Source organism: Pinus tabuliformis, chromosome 1_1 (genome assembly GCF_031772625.1).
Source record: "Pinus tabuliformis cultivar Carrire ecotype Pingquan chromosome 1_1, CPIR1, whole genome shotgun sequence".
In the NCBI taxonomy this organism is placed as follows: Eukaryota; Viridiplantae; Streptophyta; class Pinopsida; order Pinales; family Pinaceae; genus Pinus; species Pinus tabuliformis.
The window spans coordinates 694,098,073-694,117,124 of NC_142297.1; the positions used below are offsets into that span (position 1 = coordinate 694,098,073).

Sequence of the window (19,052 nt, forward strand, 5' to 3'; positions counted from 1 at the left end):
CAAGTGGTTCAGATCTCCTCAACGTAATAGCTGAAAAGGATTATAAGAAATACCATACTTGAGATTGATTGGTGATTATCTTAGGCTTGAGAGTAGAGTTAGTTGTAGTAAAATGCCTTTTCTGCCATCCAAGCATGGTCTATTATCAGATTCCCAAAGCCACGTAATTTGTTGTTTCCCACCTTTGTCACAATATTCTATGAAATCAAGTTTATCAACTGACATGGCTTCAATTGAATGGAGCTGTGATTATCTATCTGATCATTTCTGTGATTGTAGGGATTCTAGCAAGTTCTATGGGTTAGTTTTGCCAAGTACTGAAAAGTAATACGTTATTTTTTCAATGTCAATTTGAAATGGACCAGTAAATATTGGTGCCATGCTTTAGTATTTTAGAGATCATTTTCTATTTATGTCCCAGTGTTTAAACAACTACGAGATAGAGAAATTCGTCTTTCTCTGAAGAATTTTCAACTTCAAAAGAGGTCAAAATGGCACAAGTATTTTTTGTTTTAGGAATTCTCCAACATTTGTACCTCACTCTGCTGCAGTGGGATCATATTAGAATATCTGAAAACAAATATCTAAACATTTTAATACTCACAATAAATTCCATTGTAGACCTTGATGTTCTCCCTGTGCTTTAGACATTATCCCATGTTAAAATGTCTATTAAGTATCTAATAGAGATTCGAGGAAAGAATTACCAAGAGAAGTTGCAAGTGGGTTAATGTAATGGTTGGAAATTCACAAATTGCCTGTGGAGCTCCCAAGTCACCATGACATCATGGTTGCTGAAGGAGCACATAGTTACATTTGAGCATTTTTCTTTACTGACTCAGACTCAAAATCAGACATATTAGAGCATAATCATTTCAGTATTAAACCTTATAATAACAATGAGAGGTTAAACTTGATATGGATAATGATAAAACAATTATTGCTTCTCCATTTTTTGTAAAACTCAAAAATCATTGTTATCCATATTTTCTTTTTTTTCAGAAGAAAAAGCGATATATATATATATATATATATATATATATATATATTGAGGCAATATATACAACATAACCTGCAGAGTACAAAGTAGCTTTGTGGTTCCCAGAAAAATGGTGACCAGACTCTAGATAGACAGATTTTTACAGATTTAACAAGGAATAAAAGAGAGCCACATAAAAACATTGGGGCATCCATATAGGATCATATGTACTAAGCGGAACACAGAAAAACGCCGAAGCAAGCTGTTGAAGGTCTGATTTCCTAAATACCAATACGACAATCATAGACAAAACAGCAAAAAAGATGAGCCCGAAACCTGCAATCACTCAGAAGCTATTCGGCAGCTTGCTTTGGGTCGACTCATAGAGAGCGGAGATGCTTAGCAAAACAGACTTGAAAGCTTTGTTACACGGGAACCGCTCCCTAGAGGTGGGAAACCCGTTCCAATGGTTCCCGCGTTCCCGGAAGCTTTGGAACTGTATGGGAACGTTCCCTTTTCTGCGGGAGCTGCAATGGGAGCTTGGGAAAGTTCCGGGAGCTTTGAATGCTGCTTTTTTTGGAGTTCCCACGTTCCCTGGGGTTGGAGAATACAAAGCATGTAGACAAATATGTTGAACTGCCCACAAAACATGAGGCTTTGTTGAAACCTTCACAGGAAGAAAGGTCAAAGATATCCTTAACACCGATATCCTTAATTCAGAAACTGGAGCAATCTCTTGATGGGTTAAGGAAGCGTGTGACACCTCAATGTAAGGGCGATATCTGGGATGTCATGCTGATGAGTATTTTTTTGTTTGTTTATGTATATGTATCTCAGAAGATTGTGTGCATATTGTATGTGGCATTCAATGCTTAACCATTAGAGTCACTTTACTTTTTCTCATAAGAATAACTAGAGAAATATAGGTAAAATTGTTCCTTTGTATTTTTAAGGTAAATTGTTTCCAATACTGGTCATGTGTCAAAGAACTGATAATGAACTTGACATTTTAATATTTTATATATATAAAAGGGAGAGACTCACGAAGAGAGACACCTAGAGAATATATTTATATATAAGAGAGATTATATATTTAAATTGATTTTAATATTTGAATATTTTTATTTAATATTAATTTTGATTATTATATAATTATATATATATATATATATATATATTTTTATTATATAATATTACCGTTCCCGATTAACCGTTTCCTATAAATTTTGGGGAAACCTCTAGCCGTTCCCGACACCCGTACCCAAGTTCCCAACGTTCCCACGTTCCGGAAACTCATGCAACATAGCTTGAAAGGGAGTTTTGAGTCTTCAAAAATCTTGTGATTTCTCCATTTCCAGACACACCATAACGCAATGGGAAGGATTGGACGCTTAGATTCCTCTTGCCTTCCCCACCACTCGAACGCTGCATGGATAGAAATGAAACCTAGGTGAGGAAAATGAAAAGAAAAAGCCAAATCATACCAGATTTGTTGGGAGGCCGCGCATTTGAAGAACATGTGAAAGTTTGTCTCCTCCTCAGCTTCGCACAACACACATCTGCTTGGGCTGTGCCACCATCTCTTCCTCAAGTTTTCCCATGTTAAGTTTTTGTTGTAGAAAACTAACCATGAGAAGATAGTCACTTTGAGAGGACAACCTAGTTTCCACCATACCATCGGAAAAATCTGTCTTGCAGGCGGGATCTTTTTGGAAACAAGATCATAGTAGATATCTTTTACATTTGTTGTCGAATGAGAATGTGTTAGAGACCATACTAAATGATCTTCTGGCTCGGCACGCTTGATCCCTCCTTCCCCTAGGGCATCTTTGACATTTGCCCAAGATGATAACAAGGCAGCTGGTAGGCCAATATCGGCAGCGTCCTTCAAAATAGGCACAAGGCCCCTCCAATCCGCAATGATCTTGTCCCATGTAAAAAGGCCCATTCTGTGAAGGACAAAAAGAAGAGGGTCTGGAACAGGAAGAATCCCCCTATAGCCTGCAAAAGAGTCGATACCAATAAAGATATTCCTTCCAGAGAACATCCTCCATTTCAGGTTCTTTAAGAAGTATTTTCCATTTTTTCTGAAACTGTGCCATATGGCAGATCCCTGTTTAATTCCAATAGAGCCGAACCTGAACCAGAATTCCAAACTTCTACCTTTTAGATACTTCTGATGGATGATAGCACTCCAAGGATTAACGCCAAAGATGCCTCTCCACATTGATTTGCAAACCAGAGCCTTTCCGAACAGCCTTTGATCCATTAGACCCCAACCCCCGAGCTTTTTTGGCATCGATAAGCTATCCATTTTAGACAGATGGATTTTGCCTCGATCAGCCTTTGCACCCCAGATAAAGTTGGCGGAGATCCTGTTCATGGAATGAATTATGCTAGCCGGGAGAATAAACAGATGGGCCCAGTAAACCGCCAGTTGCATCAAGACAGATTGGGTGAGGACAACTCTGCCTCCCAAAGATAAGGATCTATGTTCCCACATCGAAATCTTCTTAAAAAATCTGTCAGTTAGCCATCGCCAATCGTTCCTTGAATAAGCTTTCGCTTTAAGGTGAAACCCCAAGTATTTGATTCCATCTTTCAATGATCTTGATTCTATACCAAAGAGCTGTGAGATCCATATAATCATGTCCCTGTTGGAGTCATTGTGATAAAGGAAAGATTTTGCCTTGTTTATAATAAGCCCAGTCGCTTTTTGAAATCTGTCAAGGATATTTTTTAGGCAGATCCAGGATGCTCTAGATAGCATTGCAAATAAAAGGACGTCATCAACGAACAGGTTATGCGAAATGAAGATATGCTTGCAGATCTTTATCGGAACACACATTTTTTCCTCAACTGCTTTGTTGATGTGTAAACTCAAGGAATTCATGGCCAAGATGAAAAGGAGTGGCGATAGTGGGCAGCCCTGGCGCAAGCCCCTTTCCGCACGAAAATAAGGAGAGGGAAAACCATTTATAATAACCGCATAGTTAACATTTTCTATGCATGCCATGATCCATCGGATAGGGTCGGGTTTCAGACCTATCTTTGCCAGGAGACTTTGCATAAACCCCCAGTCCAAAACATCATAAGCTTTCTGGAGATCAATTTTCATAATAGCAGCCTCTGAATTGTGGGAGAACATAGAATGAAGGCACTCCTGTGTACTGGCCACAGCATCTAGTATATTGCGTCCTTTTAGAAAAGCATGCTGATTTGGAGTAAGACAGGATGCCAGCGTATCTTTGATTCTTTCAGCTATAATCTTAGTAATGATCTTGAATGATATGTTGCATAAAGAGATCGGTCTGAAATCAAGGAACGATTCAGGCTCTCCCTTCTTTGGGATAAGAGCAATCAAAGTAGACGTAGTGTGATGGTGAATGCTGCCCGACATTCTAGATGCCTCCACCATTCTCAGAAGATCCAATTTGAAAAGATCGAAGAAATGGATCAGGAAATCAATTGTCCATCCGTCGGGGCCAGGGGATTTGTCTTTCTTGAAAGACTTCATAACTCCAAAAAGCTCATTTTCAGTGATTGGCTGAAACAGAGCTTCATTCTTCTCATCATCAAACATTTCCGGGATCAAGTCAATACCCCATAGAATATCCCTGAATGCTATATCTTTTCGTCTGCTATACTGTTCCTTGAAAAAACTAACCGCCTGATTTGTAATGTCATCATGGGAAACAGCATACCCGCCCTTATCATCCTTTATTTTCCATATGGAATTTTTGGCTCTTCTTGCACTTGCATAATTATGAAAGAATTTGGTATTTTTATCACCTTCCTGGATCCATAAGGCTCTGCTTTTGAGTCTCCAAAAAGATTCCTCCTGCTGCATCAATTTGAATTTTTGCTTCTCCAATTCCCTTAAGCGACACTTCATCTCGAAAGAGCAAGAGGCATAATTTGTTAATCCCAACAGAGAGTCCATAATCTGTTATCCATATTTTCTTATGTATGGAAGCAAGCAAGTTCCTGTTTGTTTGAAGCCCAATTTGTTCATCTCTGGGAATCTGCTCATGAAAAGGTTGGTGCTCTTAAGAAATTTTATTCACTACGGCTGGACCTGTACATGATGCATAATAAGCTGGACCAAACACTCTTAGGGTAGGAAGACTACTGAAGAGGAGCAATGATGTCCTAAACTGATGTGCAGTACTCCTCGAGTGGAAGAGTGGCTACCCTGGGTTCCTATGTGGGCACTCTGGAGAATCTAAAGGACAAGTGTTGCTCTCTTGCTGTTATGTATATTGATATGCTTGTCGATGCCTGGAATAATGAAGGTCTCATTCCCAAATATATAGATCTTCAGAAATCTCCTATCCCATTAAACAAGTATGCCTAAATGGGAGTGCTTTAATTTTAGTAGTGTTTGATTTCTCTCCTTCACATGATTACTTGTCCATATTATTAACAAACAAAAACTTCCTTTTGTCAAATAGAGAGTTGTTCCCTCCGCAAGTGGTTCAGATCTCCTCAACATAATAGCTGAAAAGAATGGTAAGAAATACCATACTTGAGATTGATTGGTGATTATCTTAGGCTTGAGAGTAGAGGTTAGTTGTAGTAAAATGCCTTTTCTGCCATCCAAGCATGGTCTATTATCAGTTTGCCAAAGCCACGTAATTTGTTGTTTCCCACCTTTGTCAAAATATTTTATGAAATCAAGCCTATCAACTGACATGGCTTCAATTGAATGGAGTTGTGATTATCTATCTGGTGATTTCTGTGATGCATGTTCTTCGTTCGTTTTTGGTTGACATTTGTACAGTCATTGCCTCGGGTCTGTTACTTTTGAGTCATTTCTTCATCATGGAGAAAATCAAATCCCATTTTAATGTTCACCATCAGTTTTTGTTGGAGGATTTGAGCCAACATTCTGATTCTCTTCATCATGGCTTCCAAACTTTCAAGTTTGTTTTCTACAATCCCAAAGTGGGTTCTTTGTCAGTAATGGGTTGTGTGTAGGGATCCCTAATCATCATGTCTCTGAGGTCATGGGTACCAATCGAGGAGAAAGGGTAGGCGGCATTGCCCTACCTCCCATGTGAATGGAGACAGCTGCATTTTCCCAGCCTCAGAAAGACAGCAGGTGCCTCAATTTTACAGAGGCCCCTTGCTACAGAGAACCTTCTACGTTGAAACGATAAACGAATTAACTTGCAAAGAGGTTAATCAATTTCTTTCGTATCACAACCACCTTAAGAACTGTTTACATATGGAAAGTTCAGAATCACATCAAAATTTTTTAAATCCTACCATACGCAATATTTAATTCCAGCATGTTCAAAAACATTTCTTATGAACTACATCAAAATTTTCGAAATTCAACCCTACGTAATATTTAATTCCAACATGTTCAAAAACATTTCTTATGAATCTCCAGGGATTTTTATTCTGCAATCCTGAAGTGTCTCAACTGTCACAATACCTTAAAGAAAATTTTCAAATCTAATGTCCACAAAACCTAAAACACAGACCATTTTACGCTCAACAGGTTAAAAGCTTGGAACATTTAATCTGCCCCTTCATCTTGAGCTTTGACAAAGGCTTCTTCCTTAACTTTGCCACCAACAACACTTTCTGTCTCACCATAGACCAGTAAATGGGCTTCAGAATTTCCATCCTTTGTAAGTTGGGCATGGGCAGCGTCTCCTTTATGTAACTTGTGGTGTTTCTTGGATGGCATATCTCTTTCTTCCTTCACTAAATCATCTTTTCTTTTTCCAAGAACATTGTCTTTGTCAGTCTCTGTTGTCTCCTACTCCTTTGTCTTTGCCATTCCTAACATGGACAGGTGTTTTTTCCCTGACATATGCAGCTCATGAAGATTTTCTAGGCTTCCACAATTAACCTCACAAAGAGAACACCACCCCACCAGTCCTTGTGGCTGCTTTTTCTGTGGCTTTACTACATCTTCTGAACCCTTTTCCTTCAACTTTTTTAACCTGGACTGGTGCTTCTTCCCAAACACATGTTGTTTGTGAAGAACTTCCTTTGTGCTACAGGTAACATCACAGAGTGAGCACCACCTAGGGATCTCCCTATGTGCCCTGTTTTTAGACTTTGGTTGCAATCCAAAATCTGAGTTCTTACCCAACCTGGACTTGAAAATCTGAAAAGCATACCCAATGTTAGTAATAAAATAGTATGCTCTATAATTTCCAATATGAAGATCAACCTCTCTGCATTTTCCCAGCCTCAGAAAGACAGCAGAGAGGTTTTTTTAGTGCCTAGTGAATGTGGTATTGCCCTCAACAGTGATAAAGGCTCCCACAATATCAAACATTGCTCAATTAGTAAACAAAAAGAATGGACAAATTACTGAAACAGTAAAAAACTTTTCTGGCACAATAAGAAAAGGTAGAAAAAGAATGGATACACTACTGAATCAGAAAACAAAGTTCAAAGTTGAGAGGCTAAGAAGTGAATGAAAAAGGATGGATACATTGCACAATCAGGAATGGAAATTTGAAAAAAAAAACAGATACCTCTTGTTGGCGTGACTGATGTTGATAGATCTAATGTTGAATATTTTATCATATGTTTGTAGGGATTCTAGCAAGTTCTATCGGTTAGTTTTGCCAAGTACTGAAAAGTAATAGGTTATTTTTTCAATGTCAATTTGAAATGGACCAGTAAATATTGGTGCCATGCTTTAGTGTTTTAGAGATCATTTTTTATTTATGTCCCAGTGTTTAAACTTTAAACAACTACGAGATAGAGAAATTCGTCTTTCTCTGAAGAATTTTCAACTTCAAAAGAAGTCAAAATGGCACAAGTATTTTTTGTTTTAGGAATTCTCCAACATTTGTACCCCACTCTGCTGCAGTGGGATCATCTTAGAATATCTGAAAACAAATATCTAAACATTTTAATACTCACAATAAATTCCATTGTAGACCTTGATGTTCTCCCTATGTTTTAGACATTATCCCATGTTAAAATGTCTATTAAGCATCTAATAGAGATGCGAGGAAAGAATTACCGAGAGAAGTTGCAAGTGGGTTAATGTAATGGTTGGAAATTCACAAATTGCCTGTGGAGCTCCCAAGTCACCATGACATCATGGTTGCTGAAGGAGCACATAGTTACATTTGAGCATTTTTCTTTACTGACTCAGACTCAAAATCAGACATATTAGAGCATAATCATTTCAGTATTAAATCTGCTCATGAAAAGGTTGGTGCTCTTAAGAAAGTTTATTCACTACCGCTGGACCTGTACATGATGCATAAGAAGCTGGACCAAACACTCTTAGGGTAGGAAGACTACTGAAGAGGAGCAATGATGTCCTAAAATGATATGCAATACTCCTCGAGTGGAAGAGTGGCTACCTTAGGTTCCTATGTGGGCACTCTGAAGAATCTAAAGGAGAAGTGTTGCTCTCTTGCTGTTATGTATATTGATATGCTTGTCGATGCCTGGAATAATGAAGGTCTTGTTCCCAAATATATAGATCTTGAGAAATCTCCTATCCCATTAAACAAGTATGCCTAAATGGGAGTGCTTTAATTTTAGTAGTGTTTGATTTCTCTCCTCCACATGATTACTTGTCCATATTATTAACAAACAAAAACTTCCTTTTGTCACATAGAGAGTTGTTCCCTCCGCAAGTGGTTCAGATCTCCTCAACGTAATAGCTGAAAAGAATTGTAAGGAATACCATACTTGAGATTGATTGGTGATTATCTTAGGCTTGAGAGTAGAGTTTAGTTGTAGTAAAATGCCTTTTCTGCCATCCAAGCATGGTCTATTATCAGTTTCCCAAAGCCACGTAATTTGTTGTTTCCCACCTTTGTCAAAATATTCTATGAAATCAAGTGTATCAACTGACATGGCTTCAATTGAATGGAGCTGTGATTATCTATCTGGTCATTTCTGTGATGCATGTTCTTTGTTCGTTTTTGGTTGACATTTGTAGAGTCATTGCCTCGGGTCTGTTACTTTTGTGTCATTTCTTCATCATGGAGAAAATCATATCCCATTTTAATGTTCACCATCATTTTTTGCTGGAGGATTTGAGCCAACATCCTAATTCTCTTCATCATGGCTTCCAAACTTTCAAGTTTGTTTTCCACAATCCCAAAGTGGGTTCTCTGTCAGTAATGGGTTGTCTGTAGGGATCCCCAATCATCGTGTCTCTGAGGTCATGGGTACCAATCGAGGAGAAAGGGTAGGCAGCAATGCCCTGCCTCCCATGTGAATGGGGACAGCTGCATTTTCCCAGCCTCAGAAAGACAGCAGGTGCCTCAGTTTTACAGAGGCCCCTTGCTACAGAGAACCTTCTACGTTGAAAGGATGTAAAGTTTTGTAGATGTTCTATGCTAAGAGCAATTTCACTTTTCTCACAGCAATCATACAAGTAGATAAGCAAAATGCAGATAGAACATATAAGCAGATCTTACAGAAGACAAATCAGAAACAAGAAAAATGTATGTGTTCGTTTCGGCGGTCAACAGGATGCCTCAACCAGCAAAGTCTCCTTTGGTCAGCCAGCCCAGCATGTGTCACAACAACCCTCCAACCAGTAGATGAGTCAACCCAAGTCAGTTCTACAAAAGTCAACGTTGTCCTGAAAAGTCAACGCAGGGGCAGCAAGCTAAAAGTCAACGCAGCAGCAAAACGGTCAACCCTTTGACCTCGATTTTTGTGCCAGGTAGTACGGCCTTCAAAAATCGAACCTCCCACAAGTTTTCAGCTTGTTTGGACCAAGCGTTGACCAAAGTCAACGCTGGTCAAACTTCTGCGAAACCCTAGCAGCAGAAAAATCCTCTTCGTCCTTCCCACGTGTGGCTGAAATTCGTCCTCCAGGTAGCTCGTACTTTTTAGGATGAGAGAGGAAGATGTGAGTTTTGTGTTGTGTTCAAATTCTCTCCAACTTTTCCTGTATATATATCCATCAATGAGGGTGTGTGACACATCTGTTGGGCATGTGAGCCTACATTACAAAACTGGCTGACCTTGCACATATAATTTATTAAGAATAATAAATTCAAAATATAAGTTCTGCTCATCGCATTAAGACTATTTTTATATGGATTTTACACCTCTCAGAAAGAGGAATCCAACAAAAATATTAGCCTCTTAATCTGAGCATCAGAACATGGAGTTTGGACCTAGTTGTCCAAATTTAACACTCCCTCTCAACTAGGGAGAACTCCATCTATTAGTGCAATTAACATCGTGAGTCATCCCGCCGAAACTTGCTTTGCTGGCTTCTTTATTTCAGAACAGAAGTGGGTCAGTCACAAAGACATCATTCCCCAACTGACATAATCAGTCCAGAGGTCCCAGACCTCACAAATCTTGATCCCAGATCAAGTGGTTGGACCATGCCATCCTAGATAGAGAGTACGGCAATCTCTGATGCGTCCATCAGTCTTTGCTAATAGTCTCTAGCTTTTCCACACCTCATTGGCCAAATGAGAGGTACTTCCCATGAGCCCTGAACTCAATGGGTAGGATGCATACGGGGCACAGATTAAATGAGTGGCGAACCAACTCAATAATCACAAGGGTGGGGCAGAAGCATTATGAGTGCTTATAGCTCCGAGAAGCTATCCCCAAAGCCCCCCAGAGCTCCCATAGCTCATCGTCCAACAGGACCCACATCATAGGGTCTTTCCACGACACCAAGACTCTCACGGAAGGTTAGGAACTTGACCTTCCCCAGGGGCTTAGTGAGAATATCCGCAACCTGCTCATCAGTTCCTATATGATCGAGCCTTACGGCGCCTCGCTGTACCATATCCCGGATAAAGTGGTACCTGATATCAATATGCTTGGATCGGTCGTGGAACACAGGATTCTCAGTCATACGAATCCCACTCTGATTATCACAGAGTATTACAGTGGTATCTAGCACATGTTGGAACAGCTCACTAAAGAGCTTCCTCAACCAAACTGCTTCACAACAGGCCATACTAGCAGCAATGTATTCGGCCTCCGCGGTGCTCAAAGCCACCGACTTCTGCTTCCTGCTCATCCATGAGATCGAAGCAGAACCAAGATTGAAACAGCATCCAGATGTGCTCTTACGATCCACCACACTGCCAGCCCAATCGGCATCAGTATATCCCCGGAGTATCACACTCCCGGCAGTGTATCTCAGCCCATGGTTTATCGTGCCCCGAAGATATCTCAAAAGATTCTTGGCACCAAACCAGTGAAAATGATGAGGCTCAACCATCTGTTGACTCAAAGTATTCACTGCAAAACATATGTCCGGACGGGTGTTCACTAAGAACATCAAAGCTCCTATGAGTTGACGATACTCAGTAAGATTGGCCAAGATAGGCCCTGCAGCGCTGCCACTCAACTTCTTAAAGTTGAGTTCCATTGGTGTCGACACGGACTTACAGTCCACCATCCCAAATCTTTCCAGAAGCTTCACAATATACTTTCCTTGAGAAAGGAAAATCTCTCCAGGTCTCTGCCAGACCTCCAGGCCTAGGAAATAGTGCATCAGTCCTAGGTCTTTCATCTCGAACTCAGCAGCAAGCTCCCTCTTACATTGATGAATGAGAGGGTCATCACCTGTCAGGAAGAGGTCGTCCACATACAGCACTAGAATGAGAGGCTTTCCTTCCTCAACCTTAAAGTAAAGGTTTGGATCAGCATTGCTTCGAGTGAAGCCCAGCTTCATCAAGTAACTATCCATCCTCTCATACCAAGCTCTGGGTGCTTGCTTTAACCCATAGAGGGCTTTCTTCAACCTGCAGACATAAGTGTCTCGATCTTGAACTTCAAATCCCAGAGGTTGTTCTACATACACCTCTTCCTTTATTGCACCATGCAGAAAAGCGGTCTTGACATCCATCTGATGAAGACTCCATCCTTGCGTAGCAGCAAGGGCTATGATGGATCGGATGGTGGTATATCGAGCCACAGGTGCAAATATATCGTCATAGTCAATTCCTTCCTTTTGAGAGAAGCCACGGGCAACAAATCTTGCCTTAAACTTTTCAGCACTCCCATCAGATCCATGTTTAATCTTGTAGAGCCATTTAGCGGTGACAACAGATTTGTCCTTCGGTCTCGGGACCACATCCCAGACATCATTCTTCATAATAGCCTCATATTCTTCATGCATAGCATCCTTCCAGACTTGATGCTTGATGGCTTCCTCAAAAGATCCAGGTTCAGATTGTATAATAGTACTCATGGCAGCTAGATACCCTTGGTATCTACACGGCTTCTTGCTTTCTCGGAATGTTCCCCTTGGGGCAGCATGACCCTCAGCATCTTCGAGGGTGTCCCTGAGCCATGATGGCCTCTTTCCTAGAGAAGGGGAAGGATCAATAGGGTCCATTGGCCCTTCAACATCAGGCATAGTCTCATCCTGGGGTTCTTCCAGATTTCCAGGTCTTTCTTCATGGTTTTCTTCAGATCTAGGAAGATCTACTACTTTCTTCAGGGAAGCATCTTCGTCAAAAGTGACATCATGGCTTATCTCTACTTCCCTTTGACCAGGTACATAGACTCTATATGCCTTAGAAGTCTCACTGTAGCCCACAAACATTCCTTTCTTCCCAGTAGCATCCAGCTTACTTCTCTTTTCTTTCGGCACATGAAAATAGACAGGACATCCAAAAATTCTAAAATGTGAGACATCAGGTTTCTTACCAGAGAAAACCTCTTCGGGAGTTTTGGAGTCCAAAGCGGAATGAGGGCATCGGTTTTGAATGTACATAGCAGTATTTGCAGCTTCTCCCCACAGAAACTTTGGAAGACCCTGGTCACATAGCATGGCACGGGCAGCTTCCACAATAGTCCTATTCTTGCGTTCAGCAACACCATTCTGCTCAGGAGTATATGCAGTGGTAGTCTCCCTCTTAATGCCAGCTTCTCTTCAAAAGTCTTTGAACTCATTTGACTCATATTCAGTGCCATTGTCAGTCCTCAAAATCTTGATCTTCTTTCCGGTCATATTTTCCACCAAGGCTTTGAAGGTACGGAACCACATGAAAGCCTCATCCTTCTTCTTCAAGAAGTATATCCAGGTTTTGCGAGAGAAGTCATCAGTAAATGTCATATAGTAAGAACATCCCCCCAGGGATGTTACAGGCAACATACCGGAAAGATCAGAATGGACCAGTTGCAATATCTCAGATGTCTTTGTGACACTTGAGGGGAAAGGTCCCCTTGTATGTTTTCCTTCAGCACAGCCCTTACATACACCTTTATGATTATTTCCAAAATCAGGCATCCCTGTCACCACCTTCCTTGCTTCGGGAAGAGCCTTGTAATGAAGGTGTCCAAATCTTCGGTGCCATAGTTCGGTTTGACGGATAGTATCACAAGTCATAGCTCCCAACGGACTCCCTCCAACCTGGTAGAGTGTACCAACTCTAAAACCAATTGAGATAGCTTCCTTGAAGCTCTTCTTCCACATGAGTACCTTTCCATCAGAGAAAGTTACATTGAATCCTTTGTCTTCCATGGCAGATACAGACACAAGGTTCTTCTTCAATTTGGGTACATAGAGTACATCTTGTAGATGGAGGACTTGTCCTTGAGACAAGTGGAGGGTCACAGTCCCGGTCCCTTTCACAGGATAAGTGGCATTATCCCCAAGGATAATTTCTAGATTAGTATCCCTTTCAACCATGTCAGAAAGTGCTTCCTTGAATCCGGTGATGTGTCTTGAGGCACCACTATCGATTAGCCAGACATCCATAGTGTCGGGCGGAGATGCAGCTGAGAGAGCAGATATTAGAATATACTCATTTCTTTTATCAACAACATTAGACTCCTCATACCTGGTATTTCTGGTCCTTTTAGAAGGTGGATTGTTTCCTTCAAAGTGAGCCTTCCTCTTTCCTTTGGATTTGTCATTTCTTCGATTCCCATTCCTTCGGTTGTTGTTGTTGTCGTCACTATCGGGAGAATTCTTCTGGAAGGGGCATTCTCTAGCATAGTGTCCAGTCCTATGGCAGGTGAAACATTTACCCTTCTTCTTTTGAGTCTTAGTCCTTCCTTTGTCCTTGGAACCACCAGAGTTCTTCTTTCGGGAATGAGCAACATAGGCAGCATTTCTTTCATTATCAAATTCCTTCATCCTTGTTTCTTCTTGCATACATCTAGACAGAAGCTCATCAAAGTTAGGGATGGTATTATTGTTGAGAATGGTAGTTGTGAATACTTGCCATTCATATGGAAGTCCTCCAAGTGCGGTGAGAACCATCTCACGATCAGCTATTGTCTCCCCAATAGCTAGCAGATTGTTCCTGGTTTCGGTCAACTTCATAAAGAAAGTTTGAATAGACTCGTCTCGGCCCTTCTTCATATTCTTCAACTTGTTCTTGAGGAATAGCACTTGGTTCACATTGTTTACTCGGAACATAAGTATCAGTTTGTCATACATCTCCTTGGATGTGCCTAGTTCAGATATGTAGGCAACCAGACTCTTATTTATGGATTCCCTGATCAGCAGCTTTGCTCTGATTTCTCCCTTCTTATACTTGTATTTAACAGCAGCAGAGGCATTTGATGGAGGTTCTTGAATCTTCCCTGTCACATGATCTAGGAGATCATGATCTTCTAATTTGAGATCTAATAACATCTTCCAGGCATGGAAGTCATCACTTCCAGTCAGCTTGTCATTCTCCCTGAATTCAAGCTTAGAGGAATCCATTTCCTTCGATGATGATTGCTATAGATAGAGTTTGTCTTCACCTCAGCTCTGATACCATGTAAAGTTTTGTAGATGTTCTATGCTAAGAGCAATTTCACTTTTCTCACAGCAATCATACAAGTAGATAAGCAAAATGCAGATAGAACATATAAGCAGATCTTACAGAAGACAAATCAGAAACAAGAAAAATGTATGTGTTCGTTTCGGCGGTCAACAGGATGCTTCAACCAGCAAAGTCTCCTTTGGTCAGCCAGCCCAGCATGTGTCACAACAACCCTCCAACCAGTAGATGAGTCAACCCAAGTCAGTTCTACAAAAGTCAACGTTGTCTTGAAAAGTCAACGCAGGGGCAGCAAGCTAAAAGTCAACGCAACAGCAAAACGGTCAACCCTTTGACCTCGATTTTTGTGCCAGTAGTACGGCCTTCAAAAATCGAACCTCCCACAAGTTTTCAGCTTGTTTGGACCGAGCGTTGACCAAAGTCAACGCTGGTCAAACTTCTGCGAAACCCTAGCAGCAGAAACCCTAGCAGCAGAAAAATCCTCTTCGTCCTTCCCACGTGTGGCTGAAATTCGTCCTCCAGGTAGCTCGTACTTTTTAGGATGAGAGAGGAAGATGTGAGTTTTGTGTTGTGTTCAAATTCTCTCCAACTTTTCCTGTATATATATCCATCAATGAGGGTGTGTGACACATCTGTTGGGCATGTGAGCCTACATTACAAAACTGGCTGACCTTGCACATATAATTTATTAAGAATAATAAATTCAAAATATAAGTTCTACTCATCGCATTAAGACTATTTTTATATGGATTTTACACCTCTCAGAAAGAGGAATCCAACAAAAATATTAGCCTCTTAATCTGAGCATCAGAACATGGAGTTTGGACCTAGTTGTCCAAATTTAACAAAGGATAACCGAATTAACTTGCAAAGAGGTTAATCATTTCTTTCGTAATCACAGCCACCTTAAGAACTGTCTACATATGGAAAGTTCAGAATCACATCAAAATTTTCTAAATCCTACCCTACGCAATATTTAATTCCAGCATGTTCAAAAACATTTCTTATGAATCACATCAAAATTTTTGAAATTCCTACGTAATATTTAATTCCAGCATGTTCAAAAACATTTCTTATGAATCTCCAGGGATTTATGTTCTGCAATCCTGAAGTGTCTTAACTGTCACAAAACCTTGGAGAAAATTTTCAAATCTAATGTCCACAAAACCTAAAAAGAATGGATACACTACTGAATCAGAAAACAAAGTTCAAAGTTGAGAGGCTAAGAAGTGAATGAAAAAGGATGGATACATTGCACAATCTGGAATGGAAATTTGAAAAAAAAACAGATACCTCTTGTTGGCGTGACTGATGTTGATAGATCTAAGGTGGAGGTAAAGTTTGATTAACAAATTCCTGCTGTTTGATATTGTAGGTGGCATTGGCCTGCCTCCCATGTGAATGGGGACAGATTGGTGGAGAGCAAACGCCGAGGAAGGAAACGATGTTGATGAGAATGGTAAGGGGGAAGAGTTGTAACGCCTTGCAGAGATTCCAGTGTGTAGTAAGTGTCGCCTGAAGATAACCTTGATAAAGGAGCCCTTGCACCGCCATGATTCTCTGTATAATCGATTTGGGACACTCCTTGGGCTGCTCACGCTATAGCTAGGGAGGAAACAATAACTGATTTTTTCTCCGAGTGCTCAAAAAGTTGAAGACTGATGAAATAAATATCGTGAACAATTCCAACCACTCAACTACCTTCCCTTGATCGAACGATTAACAATCCTCTAATCGTCTAACACATAATCTAACGGCACATAGGGATGACAAGTAGATTTTAGGAAAGTTCATTTCAGAGGGAAACGCTGATTTTTTCTCCAAGCGCTCAGAAAGTTGAAGACTCATGAAGTAAATATCGTGAACAGTTCCAACCACTCAACTACCTTCCCTTGATCGAACAATTAACAATCCTCTAATCGTCTAACACATAATCTAATGGCACATAGAGATGACAAGTAGATTTTAGGAAAGTTCATTTCAGAGGGGAAACGCCTTACGGCGTAATTAGAGAAAAGCAAACCTGAGGGTAATTTCTCAAGCCATCGAATATAGTGATTGAGGAGATTGGTTTGTAGCATAGTCCCTCTATTTCACTTTTGCAAAAATTCATATTTTGTATCTTTGTAGGGTTTAACACTACTTTGGAAAAGGTTTTGTTAGAGAATAGTTCTAACACAAACTGTATAACACTAAATGTTGACTTAATCCCACACCCATAACAATCTCCTCTAAATGCTTCCCATTTATCATTAAAAATAAATCTATGTTAAAGCCACAAACTATTTCAGTCAACATAAGAAAACCTATAAAATGTGTTCACTGTGAAAGAGATTGGAATTTATCGAATTAAGAAAAATACCTTGTGGTGGATAGTGAGACTCAACATTCCCAACAGCATCCATGATGACCTAATGAGAAAGAGTAGGTGTTTGGCATGAGATGAGTAATTATCAACTCTGAATACCAGATTTCCTAATTGGTGGTCTGATTAACCGCGTTTTTGTTTCCCAAGCTAACATTATAACAGGTATGGATGGCCTGCAGTAGGCAATCTCCATGAATCCTTAAGATCATATATGTAACCCCATAAAGTAGGGTTTTTAGAAATAAGAGCTCGATATTCTCATCTCCCAAATCGTGGCAGTTACAGAACAGTCTAGTTACATAACAAAGTAAATGTCTACAAGTTTGTACATCAAAATTGTAAAGATAGTTCATGTAGATTGCAGCAATGAGTGGCCAGAGACTAGAAGGTTAAGGCAATGTCAACAGATAGTTGGAGCTCGAGTGAGAAACTCAAAAGCCTTCGACAATTCTCACCTATTTTTATCAAATCAGATGGATTGAATCCAAAATCACCGTTTAAACCCAATTCTTGGATATTGTCACAATTTTTAAGGGTTTCTGGGGAATTATTAGACAAATTCCTACAAATTGCAAGATTGATAACACTAAGCCCTTTACAAACCCTAGTCAAGGCCTCAATACCTAAATCCTACAAATTGGGTATGGGAGTCAAGGAAACATCCTCCACCACAATTCAATTATTCACAAACCCTACAATCCTTAGATTTGAAATGCATTTCTATGGTTGGTTAGGGTTCCTTAATAATAAAGTAACTAGGTTTTTAATGGATTCATAGGCCAACTGGAGATCTTGGTTTGCGATTGATCCATGCACTGAAAGATATTTAAGTGCTTGACATGTTTGAAGTGAGAAACGAGAGAAGGGAAAGTGCACCAGACCTGATCAGGAGTTTTTGGGTTTCCCGTGTGAGCACTTCATTCCAGACTCTACATACCATGAATGTCGAGAGCATGTCTTGCAGCCCAAGTAGTTGTGTCAAGTTTAGGGACAACATTCCCTAGTCACCTACGGAAATCTCCGTGTTGCTCTCCATTTTTATGTTTCCTTTCTTTAACAAAAAATTTAGCTCTGGTATGGCGATCATTCTACTCCCGCTCTTTTTTTTATTATAAAAAGAAATGTTGTAAGGGAGAGCAAAATAAATAAAAAGTAAAAAAGACAATTTGAGACCAAATTATTATTTCGTCTCAAACTAATATCTTAAAATCCCTTATCATGTGAGTACTGGTTAAAGGGGAGCTAAATATGTTTGGATTTGGTTGATTATTATGATTTAATAATCAACCAAATCCAAACATATTTAGCGATTTGGTTGATTATTATGATTTAATGTGATAAAAAGTTGGTTGATTATTATGATTTAATGTGATAAAAAGGTTATGAATTGTGATTTATGTGGAGTTTTTTAGAGAATTTATGAAATTTTTATCACATTAAATCATAATGATCAACCAAATCCAAACACAAGCAAGGGACTTATAATTGGCTTCCTTCCATCCTAGTTTGAATTGTTCTCGGCAAAAGACAAGTTGATAACCTTTCATGAAATTTTCTGCAATATCAAAAAGGAAAATTCCATTGCAAGAGTGTAAAAACATATGAAAGACTCACTTTAATAGTGAAATATAACATGAATGTATTCATCATAGATGAAAATACAAAAAAATACTACTAGACCTTCTTATTCAATCTTGGCTTATTTTATCTGAAAATAGTTCATTGACAATCCTTTTGGAAAAAAAACCTTCATTGTTGTAGCCAATATCAAGTTTCAAATCAGAATGGAAGAGAATGATTGATATTGGACTATATTTATGTTTTTTAAAACCAAAAAGAGTAGTATATTTATATATAAATCGTGCCCATTCGCGTCCAAAATCAAGATTTTACATCAAATTTTAGGGCTTCTGAAAATTCATTTACTCCCCATTCCTTCCCAGAGAATTTTTCCCCAAAAAGCCAAAAAAAATTCCCATAACTGGTATCCTAT

General features: G+C 39.6%; 1 protein-coding gene and 1 pseudogene across 15 annotated transcripts in view; both read right to left on the minus strand.

Annotated features, from left to right (window-relative positions):
• LOC149215323 (uncharacterized) overlaps window positions 1-18,081 on the minus strand; it is a 202,873-nt gene extending 184,792 nt beyond the window's left edge. For 9 of the 15 annotated variants that reach the window (XR_016251023.1, XM_089392593.1, XM_089392597.1 and 6 more), the window contains exon 1: window positions 17,941-18,021. The gene's annotated coding sequence lies outside the window, so the exon portion shown is untranslated. Of the gene's footprint in view, window positions 1-17,940 lie in introns of all 15 variants that reach the window. The other 6 variants (XM_089392587.1, XM_089392584.1, XM_089392586.1 and 3 more) reach the window with 1 other exon arrangement.
• Window positions 17,390-18,095, minus strand: LOC149215324 (uncharacterized; annotated as a pseudogene).
• Window positions 18,096-19,052: the final 957 nt, after the last annotated feature.